Source organism: Coenobita brevimanus, chromosome 115 (assembly GCF_032717465.1).
Source record: "Coenobita brevimanus isolate Jiangsu-jjx chromosome 115, ASM3271746v2, whole genome shotgun sequence".
In the NCBI taxonomy this organism is placed as follows: Eukaryota; Metazoa; Arthropoda; class Malacostraca; order Decapoda; family Coenobitidae; genus Coenobita; species Coenobita brevimanus.
Genome location: NC_137068.1, coordinates 14,742,944 through 14,754,341, shown reverse-complemented (window position 1 = coordinate 14,754,341; position 11,398 = coordinate 14,742,944).

Sequence of the window (11,398 nt, the reverse complement as noted above, 5' to 3'; positions counted from 1 at the left end):
AAGAAGGAAAGGTACAAGTTGACAGACAAAGGCGAAAGAGTTTGCCTAGGCAGGGTGTAAGCACAGAAGCACAGTTCTTGAGAACAACAGGAGGGACTCCATCAGGCCCATATGCCTTGTTAGTATTGATGCCAGTGATGGCAGAGAATACATCAGCTGAAGAAATTTTAATGTCAGCCATGAGGAAGTCAGAGGGGGGAAGTGATGGAGGAACAGCACCGGAATCGTCTAAGGTGTAATTGGAGGAGAAAGTCTGTGCGAAGAGATCTGCTTTATCAGTAGAAGAAATTGCTACAGAACCATCAGAGTAGAAAAGAGGAGGGAAGGATGATGAGATAAAGTTGTTAGAAATATTCTTGGCAAGGTGCCAGAAGGAGTGGGAAGAATTCGATTTGGAGAGTTGAAAGCATTTAGTACGGATGAAATTATTTTTAGCAGAGTGAAGAACAGACTTAGCACGATTCCGGGCAGAAACGTAAAGATGATGTGATTCAGGGGTGGGTTGGCTCTGGTACCTTTTGTAGGCCCTCTCCTTGTTGCAGACAGCATTAGAACAAGCGTGATTAAACCAAGGCTTTCTTGCGTTAAACAAAGGATACAAGAAAGGAATGTATGCTTCCATGCCTGAGAGAATAACCTCCGTAATGCGCAAGGCACACTCAGATTGCTCACGGCCATGGAAGCAATAATCATTCCAGGGAAAATCAAAGAAGTACTGCCTGAGGGCCTCCCAATCCACGGCTCCAAAATGCCACAGATGACGTTTCCCTGGAGGGTCCACAGGCCGTACCAGAGTGATAGGACAGGTTAAGGTGATAAGGTTGTGATCAGAGGAGCCCAACGGAGAGAAAAGATTAACAGTGCAAGCTGAAGGATTAGTTGTAAGGAAGAGGTCAAGTATGTTGGAGCTCTCTCCAGGGCGGTCTGGGATACGGGTAGGGTGCTGTACAAGCTGCTCTAGGTCATTAAGGATAGGAAAGATGTAGGCTTGTTCACCAGGTGGATCAGTGAAAGGAGAGGAGAGCCAAAGGTGGTGGTGAACATTGAAATCTATTAAATTGGAGATTTCAGAGAAAGAAGAAATGGATAGAATGTGTTCCATTGTAGAAGTAAGATAGTCGAAGAATTTTTGATAGTAGAATTAGGGGATAAGTAAACAGCACAGATATATTTAGTCAGAGAATGACAGGAAAGCCTAAGCCAGAGTGTAGAGAATTCAGAGGAATCGAGTTCAGAAACACAAGAGCAAGATAAGTCGTTGCATATATATACACAACAGCCACCTTTGGCTTTGAAATGAGTGTTCTGGTGCCAATATTGTTTCCCATGACTAGTTGTAGTTTCACACTATTGTTGCATATTACATATAAAGTTGTTTATTCATAATTAACAATATGCAACATAGTATGAATGATAAACAAACAAACTCCATTTCACTGTAAAGTGTGGCTTGGGATAGGATGTGCAATCAGACATCTTCTTTTAATCAAAACCTAGAGTAAAGGGAAGGCGATAGAGAAATATGAACTGTATATATGTTTAAGTCTTGGGGGGAAATATTTACCTTGTTGATATACCTTAATGTAATCAATACTGTTTTATTGAGGTGTATAATGTACATGGTATACTCATGATGCTTCTATTCATGTATAAATCCCAGTTGTCTGTGGGGGTTTAGCACCTCTGATTTAGCAGACTCGGCGCCACACCCAGAGGGGATGGCGGCCGGCTAGGGCAGAACGCACGTATCATTTGAACGAGAGGGACGTATAATTCTGAGCTCTCTGTGTCGCAGTTGTATCTTTCTGTGGCCAATAAACAGAGATTTAATCTGCTCAGTTTCAGTTCACCTGCACACACAACCTCCTCATTCCTTCAACAGGATTCTACACCGATTTCCCACCATCTCCAGTGAGTGAGAAGACGTTTTGGTGGAGTGTGTCAGCCGGAAGTGACTTCGACCAGGCGCAACGTTAACCTTGCTTGGAACTGTGAGGTCACGACTCATCTGATATATATATAAATTGGTGATCAGCTGTGGGGTTCCAAACTGATATATTAGTGACTAGTTGAGGAATCCATACAGCCGAAACATATTTTTGGTGGTTGCAGTGGCGGGATTCCTGCCTGCTGTTACATGAGTATAGAGAAAGTAGGAGGATACAGAAAAGGGTTTGCTGTCAGTTGCCTCAGACAGCTGAGTCTCAGTTAGAAAGAGAAGGTGAGGTTTAGAGGAGGAGAGGTGGTGCTCAACAGAGTGAAAGTTAGAGGAAAGGCCGCGAATGTTGCAGAAATGAAGAAGAAGTGAGTCAGACAGTGGTTCCAGGCAGCTCAAGTCATCACCAGGAGAGGGGTGGAAGGTGGGGGCATTTATGGTCCCCCCCCCCTGGGGACTCCGAGGCTGAGTGTTGAGACGACATGATTTTTTTGAATTTTGGAAAAGGAAGTGTAATGTGTACTGTGCATGTAGTTTGGTGTAGATAGTTAAAGAAATTTGTATTGGAGAGCATGCTGTGTAACTGAGACACTGAAAAAATTCAGCAAAGAGGGATGGTCAGGAACTAGTCCCGAGGGCTGATGAAACGGGACCTCTAGCACTCCCTGTCATCAGCTTTCCATCCACCTTGGGAGTACTGCCCTGCTCGACTGGTGCTACAGTCCACTCCTCATTTAAAATCCGTAACAGTTGGACATGAATGAATAACAGATGCCTCTCATGAAATCTAGCTTATTTATAGCCTCAATTAAAATCTAACTTACATCATAATGAAAATAAATGAATAAGTAAATAAATCCCTTCAATGAATTGTAAAGAATGTCCAAATCTACACCCACTTTTTAAGCCACAGTTAACGTTAGAAATGCCTACCCCTTCCCTACAAACTCATTACCACTGTCCCCCATCACTACAAACATTATACCACTACCCCGTCACTACAAACTCATTACCACTACCCCCCCTCCTCACTACAAACACATAACCATTACACCCTCACTACCAACTCTTCACTACTACCCCCTCACTGCAAACACACAACTCTTCACTTTAAAACTTGGCCCAGATTTGCGTCATTTTGTGGCTTATTTCAACTAGTTCGGTGGCAGACAAAGATAATGTTGTGGCTCTACATCCTTTCCATTGCACTTCTTCATGACTAGCATCATATTCTAGCGGTAATGTTATAACTCAGCATTCACAGAGGAGCGATGGCAGTTTTAGCCCAAGTCAGAGTTTAAAAAAGAAAATATACTCTCTACACGGGAGAGGTTGCCAGATGCCACCATATCCTAGATGAATATGTCTCGAAATTCCTGATGCCAACTGTACTAATGAGACTGTAGCACCAGTCGAACAGGGCAAGGTGGATGGAAAGCTGATGACAGGGAGAGCTGGAGCTCCCGTTTCATCAGCCCTTGGGGCTAGTTCCTGACCATCCCCCTTTGCTGAACTTTCTCAGTGTTTCAGTAACACAGAGAGTAGGCCAGCATGCTCTCCAATACAAGTTTCTCTATCAACACCAAATTACATGCACACGACACACTACACTTCCTTTTCAAAATTTGAAAAAAAAAAAAAAATGGCGTTATTCAAACAAGCCTCGGAGTCCCCGGAGGGGAGTGGGGTGACCATAAATGCCCCCACCATCCGCTCCTCTCCCGATGACGACTCAAAGAGCTGCCTGGAACCACTGTCTGACTCACCTCTTCTTCATTTCTGCAACATTCGCGGCCTTTCCTCTAACAAGCACCACCTCTCCTCCTCTAAACCTCGCCTTCTCTTCGTAACTGAGACTCAGCTGTCTGAGGCAACTGAGTGCAAAACCTTTTCTGTAGCCTCCTATTTTCTCTAAACTCATTTCAAATCCAAAGGTGGCTGTTGCGTATATGTACGCTACGATTTATCTTGCTCTCCTGTTCCTGAACTTAATTCTTCTGAACTCTCTGCTCTTTGGCTTCGGCTTTCCAGTCATTTTCTGACTAAATATATCTGCGCTGTTTACTTATCCCCTAATTCTACTGATTATAAAAAATTCTTCGACTATCTTACTTCTACGATGGAACACATTCTATCCATTTCTCCTTTCTCTGAAATCTCCATTCTAGGAGATTTCAATGTTCACCATCACCTTTGGCTCTCCTCTCCTTTCACTGATCCACCTGGTGAACAAGCCTCCATCATTTCTATCCCTAAAGACCTAGACCAACCTGTACAACGCCCTACCCGTATCCCTGACTGCCTTGGAGAGAGCTCCGACATACTTGACCTCTTCCTTACAGCTATTCTTTCTGCTTACACTGTTAATCTTTCTTTTCATTTGGGCTCCTCTGATCACAACCTTATTACCTTAACCTGTCCTATCACTCCAGTACGGCCTGTTGACCCTCCAAAGAATCATTGATTGCGGCATTTTGGAGCTACTGATTGGGAAGCCCTCAGGCAGTACTTCTTTGATTTTCCCTGCAATGATTATTGCTTTCACGTCTGGGAAATAGGGAGGTGAGTATGGAAGTTAAGAAGTCACTGCATGATGGCATTGTGATCCCTACCCTGACGTATGGAAGCGAGGCGTGGACCTTGCAAGAGGGGAACAAGTCAAGAGTGAGAGCAGTGGAAATGAGTTACTTGAGAGGAGCATGTGGAGTGACGTGGAGGGACAGGCTGACGAATGAAGAAGTGAAGGAACGTTGTGGGGTAGATGTGGATGTGGTTGAGAAGATTAGGAGAAATACACTGAGGTGGTTTGGACATGTGGAGAGAATGGAGAATGAAAGAATGACTAAGAGGGTGTATGTAGGTGAGGTGGAGGGAGGGAGAGGAAGGGGTAGACCGAGGATGAGGTGGAGGGATGGAGTTGAGAGATATATGAGGGAGGGGGGGTGAGCTGGGGGGAGGGTAGTCAAATGGTGGGTGACAGAGTGACTTGGAGGCGTTTTGTCTGCGGCCACCCTTTGCGGGATTAGGGCGTCGGGCTATAGATAGATAGATAGATGTCCGGGAGCCATCTGAGTGCACCTTGCACATTATGGAGGTTATTCTCTCGAGCATGGAAGCATCTTCCCTCCTCTTTTCCACTCTGATGGCTCTGTAGCTATTTCTTCGAGTGATAAAACAGATCTCTTCACACAGACTTTCTCCTCCACTTCCACCTTAGACGATTCCGGTGCTGTTCCTCCATCACTTCCCCCCTCTGACTTCCTCATGGCTGACATTAAAATTTCTTCAGCTGATATATTTTCTGCCATCACAGGCCTCAATACTAACAAGGTATATGGACCTGATGGAGTCCCTCCTGTTGTCCTCAAACACTGTGCTTACACCCTGCCTGGGTAATCTCTTTCGCCTTTGTCTATCATCTTGTACCCTTCATTTTTGCTGGAAGTTTGCTCTCATTCAGCCGCTCCCAAAGAAGGGTGACCATTCCCAACCCTTTAACTACAGTAACGTCCAATTGCTTTTCCATCCTGTGTCCCAAAAGTTTTTGAATCAATTCTTAACAGAAAAATTTTAAGGCATCTTTCCTATCACAACCTTCTTTCTGATCATCAGTATGGGTTCCGTCAGGGACGCTCCACTGGTGATCTTCCCACCTACCTTTCAGATTCCTGGTCATCCTCCTTTCGGGACTTTGGCGAAAGCTTTGCCATTGCACTTGACATCTCAAAGGCTTTCAGTCGAGTCTGGCATAAATCTTTAATTTCCAAACTCCCCACTTACGGTTTCTATCCTTCTGTCTGTGCCTTCATCTACAGTATAGCTTCCTTTCTGGTCGTTCTACAGCCGCTGTTGTAGACGGCCATCGTTCTTCTTCCAGATCTATCAACAGTGGTGTTCCTCAGGGCTCTGTCCTATCACCAACTCTCTTCCTTTTATTCATCAATGACCTTCTAAGCTGTACATCTAACCCTATCCACTCATATGCTGATGATTCCACCCTTCACATTTCCATTTGGTTCCTGCAGCATCCATCTCAGCAGTTACTTCAACAAGGGATGAGGTTATGGCACACCTAATGTCTGACTTGGCTCATATCTCTGATTGAGGTAAAAATAATCTTATTTTTAATGCATCGAAGACTCAGTACATACACCTGTCAACCCGACACAATCTTCCACAGGAGTACCCACTAATGTCTAATATTATCCAGCTCAACCATGCATCATCCTTGAACATGCTTGGAGTTTCATTCACTCGGGAATAATCTTGGAAAGATCATATTACATCTCTTGTAAAATCTGCTTCCATGAGATTAGGTGTGCTAAGCCGACTCCATACCTTCTTTACCCCTGCAAAGTTGTTGATCTTATACACGGGTTTTCTTCGCCCCTGTGGACAGTACAACTCTCATGTGTGGGGAGGCTCCCCACATACAGCTCTTCTCAACAGGGTGGAGTCAAAGGCGTTTCGTCTCATTAACTTTCCTCCTCTTACTGGCTCCCTTCAACCTCCGTCTCCTCGCCGCTCTGTTGCATTTTTATCTCTTTTCTGTCGCTACTTCAATGGTCACTGCTCCTCTGAACTGTCTGCTTGCATCCCTCCACCTCTACGACGGGCGCGTAGCACTCGACTAGCAACAAACTCTCATCCCGTTTCTGTCCAACTCTTTAATGCAAGAGTTAACCGTTACTCCCAGTCCTTCGATTGTGCAACAGGTCAACTCTGAAACTGTCTCTCTGTCTGTATTTCCTGCTTCCTATGATCTCCAGTCTTTCAAATGCAGTGTGTCCAGGCATCTCGAAATGAAGGGATCTTGAATTTGGCTCTCTTTTGCATTGTGTTTGTTTTTTTCTTGGAAGTAAAGGTTTGCGGACTCCTGGCCTTTGGTTCGTTCTTCCTTGTATAAAAAAAAAAAAACTATAGTCCTTTTACCCTAACCTGGCCTAAACTTTCCTATTTTTGCAGGTTTTTATCATGTAGCACAGTGGCAGGAAAAGACACAGCTACATCTATACATTTTTTTCATTGCACTTGTTCAAAACCAGCATCATATTCTCGTGTCAATATCTTGTTGCAGCTCAGGAACAGAGAGAGAGAGAGAGCAAAATCAGAAAAGTACGAACAGATATAGCCCGGCAATCATCATTCTCAGACAAGAAACATTCAGACACAAACGTCAAGCTGAGACTCCCACACGATTACGGGCAGAAACGTATAAAGATGTGATTCAGGGGTGGGTTGGCTCAGGTACCTTTTATAGGCCCTCTCCTTGTTGTGGACAGCATTAGAACAAGCGTGATTAAACCAAGGCTTTCTTGCATTAGTCAGGGGATTTGAGAAAGGAATGTATGCTTCCATGCCCGAGAGTATAACCTCCGTAATGCGCCCAGATGGCTCCCGGCCATGGAAGCAATAATCAAACCAGGGAAAATTAAAGAAGTACTACCTGAAGGCCTCCCAATCTGCATCTCCAAAGTGCCACAGACAACGTTTCTATGGAGGGTCCACAGGCCGTACCGGAGCGATCTATTGCCAAATGCCTTAATTCCGGGAGGGGATTATATGATAATATATAATAATAATCACCATCATCATAACAATAATAATAATAATAACAAACATAGTAGTGGCAGTAGTAGTAGTAGTAGCAAAGAGTATAGAGAAATATAAGAGGGGACAGTCGCGCGAGTCTCTATGCGAAAAGTGTAACTCCGGGAACCGTGGCGCTGCCCGACGGCACGCGCAGAAATTGTGATAGCAGTTGTTTGTGCAGGCTCACACCACGCCTGTGTTTAAGGCGAATGTTATCCCTTATGTGGGTTGTAACAATATCTTTAGTTCCATTATAGCCTATATGTATAAAACGATGCACTAATTTGGAAATCTTACTAAATATTCTGCAGGAAAAAATTAGTAAATAAATACTAACGAGAGTGGCGCTCGTCACTTGATAGCTCAGTCCTCTCGACTTGACACACTGGCCTCTGACTGTGGTTTACATCTTCATTTAAAACACCTGGCACTAAATCAAGTGTCATTCAAAAGGTTGAGACGCAGGGAGTAAATAAATGAAATATATCAGGCCAATCTTTTAAGAAACTGAAACTCTCCATTGCAAAAAAATAACAATACTGTACCAGGAGCAGCATTAGTATGATTTTAAGAAAATATCTGTTCTGTTTCCACGCATAGCAGACAGAGGGAGCATATATATGTTCCCCAGTTTCACATCCTAACTTAACCTAACCTATCCTTCTAACCTAACATAACCAAACCTTACTTAACCTATCCTAAACTAACCTAACCTAACCTATCCTTCTAACCCAACTTAACCAAACCTTACTTAGCCTAACCTATCCAAACTAACCTAACAACCTAACCTATCCTTCTAACCTAACAACCTAACCTATCCTTCTAACCTAACAACCTAACCTATCCTTCTAACCTAACTTAACCAAACCTTACTTAACCTAACATAACCTATACTAACCTAACTTAACCTAACCTATCCTAAACTAACCTATCCTATCCTTGGGAACATAGGGATGACCCCCAGAGAGAGAGAGAGAGAGAGAGAGAGAGAGAGAGAGAAATGATAGAGAAGAGGAAGAAAGGGAGGGTTACCAGTAAATTATCAGAAAAGAAATATATAATATTGATGAATATATACCGGTAGTTGAAGATTATCTCTTGGTTCAAATTATTCTGTTAAATACTTCAACCTCTCCATATTAACAATCTTGGAATAATGATAACGTCAGTGTCAATATTAATCAAAGCTCTTGTGCTGCATATGAGGAATTATTGGACCAACAATGCATTTTTTTACGAGAAAAAAAAAAAAGTGCAACTTTTTGGAGGGGGGATGTAATGCCAAACCTTGTAAATGTATATACTGGTGGCTTTAAACCAACCAAGATTTTTTTTTTTTTACCTAACTCTCTCTCTCTCTCTCTCTCTCTCTCTCTCTTGCTCGCTCGCTCGCTCGCTCTCTCTCTCTCTCCTACAACTAAATTTTCGATTGCGAAAGTAAAAGAGGTCTTCCATGTTTTACTAAACCTTAATTTAGTGATTAGAAAGCATGAGAGACAAGTGTAGCTGACTGATAAAAGTTGATAAATGCATGTGAGACAAATGTAGCTGGCTGATAACAGCATGCGAGACAAATGTAGCTGGCTGATAACAGCATGTGACAAATGTAGCTGGCTGATAACAGCATGCGAGACAAATGTAGCTGGCTGATAACAGCATGTGACAAATGTTGCTGGCTGATAACAGCATGCGAGACAAATGTAGCTGGCTGATAACAGCATGTGAGACAAATGTAGCTGGCTGATAACAGCATGTGAGACAAATGTAGCTGGCTGATAAAAACATGTGAAACAAATGTAGCTGGCTGATAAAAACATGTGACACAAGTGTAGCTGGCTGATGAAAGCTTGCTTTTAGACTAAATCAGGAACCGTATTTTCACTTTTTTATGTCCGAGTTCATGTCTGGTTGTCTTCGAAGTGCTCAGCACAAAAAACACAACTTCTAAATAGAGACTCGGATGTTCTCCCCAGGAGATCTGCCCTCTTCGAATTCTGGACACATCTCCTTGACCTCTAAGTTAACAACACTAAGTAACCATAGTAGTCTATAGATAAAACACCGAGAAATTACATAGCATGAGCAACATAAAAAGAGCCTGATACCCTAGAACAACGCTCAGTAACCACTTGTAGTGTCTAGATAAATCACGGTGAATTAAATACCAAAGCAACGATGAGAATAACCAACCAGATCAACATTTCTGACAATTTCATCAGCATGAACTTAGTTTACATGTGATTGTCAATATATCACCTACCTTTCTTTGTCGTTTGGGAATCGAAAAAAATATAAGCCAGGCCTTTTTTGCTTAGAATTTCTGCAGTTACTAGCAGCACACAACTGACTGCCCGGCATGATGTTTGCATTCTCCAGTTCTGTTTCCGCGCCTGCCGCTTGGGGCGCCACTGTCACCCGGAGTTACACTGGGATGGAGCGACTGTCCCCTCTTATCTTTATACTCTTTGGTAGTAGTGGTAGTGGTAGCAGTAGTAATGGTAGTAGTAATAGTAGTAGTAGTAGTAATTATTATTATTATTATTATAGCAGTAATAATAACTAGTTACCTATTTACCTATTGTGTAGCCACAATAAGGAGACTTCGCCGTGACTATTTATGGTATTAAATGCCTCTGTGCTTATGCAAATGCTGTTTTTGTGTTCACTGCCTAAAAACTTCATATGAACACAACATAGATATCTGCACAATTTTTGTTGTCAAATATGGTTCAGTTGTGCAAAATAACAAAACACATGAAAGTTGTTTTTTGTGAATGAGACATGAGTACATTTTACATTTGCCTCAGTAACTGGCTAACTGTATACTTAACTGTAAACATATTCCTTTCAGATAATGAGTGGGACCACAGCTATATATCTGTAAAGTTACATCTTCGCAGCTTTTGTGGTTTTTCCCTAAAAGGTGTTGCAAAGAAAACACTGAGCAGATTTGAATTTGGTACTTTCCACGAGGCTAAATGGAAAAATTTTCAGCCAAAACATCTCAGCAATCTGTTTTATTAAAGATTTTCAACCAAATAGCTGTATCTCAATTAGTTCCTTTCTTTGGAACTGGGTGGATAATGGCTTCTTTCAATGAAATAGGGAATGAAGAAGTACGGATGCATAGTCTGAATAATTTTGCTAGAACAGAGGCAAGGTCAGGGGAACATTTTTTTCAGATTATTGGAGGAATTGCATCTGGACCTGAAGCTTTGTTAATTGGTAAATTTTCTAGAATGGATTTTACATGTCTGCATTTCAAGTGGAACAGTTTCGGGAGATTCAAGTATTAGTACTAGAATGTTCTGGCTGACTTCCTCAGTGGTTGAATTTCTGGCAAATGTACTGGCAAAGATATCAGCTTTTCCACGTGGGTCATTTGTAATGTTGACATGTGAAGATTTTAGTGGGGAAATGGATGATGACTTGTTAAAGTTACTACTGAAAGAATTGAGAGCTGACCAGAATATTTTATTGTCGTTAGGGTTGTTAAGTAGGATTTGATGTTTGATTTTGAAGAAAGTTTGATTTAGCAAAATTTATTACAGTTTTTGGATGGTTTTTACCAATTTTAAATTGACTGTGATTCAGATGTTTTTTAATAGCTATTAAGTAGGAGTTATATGCTAATGACTTTTGGGCCGTTGCTCAGGCACAGTTGCTAAGAAACCATTTTGGGGAGTTCGATCTTTTAGTGAACTGCTGACTTGGTATGAATAAATCCATACCAGCTAGTATTAAGTCAATAATGTGGGGCTGGGTAGAACTGACATCACTAGAGAAGAAAGACTGCCGTGGAATGTCAGCAAGATAATTTCTAAATCCATCCCAGTTTGCCTTATCAAAGTGCCATCAGGCCACCCTGAC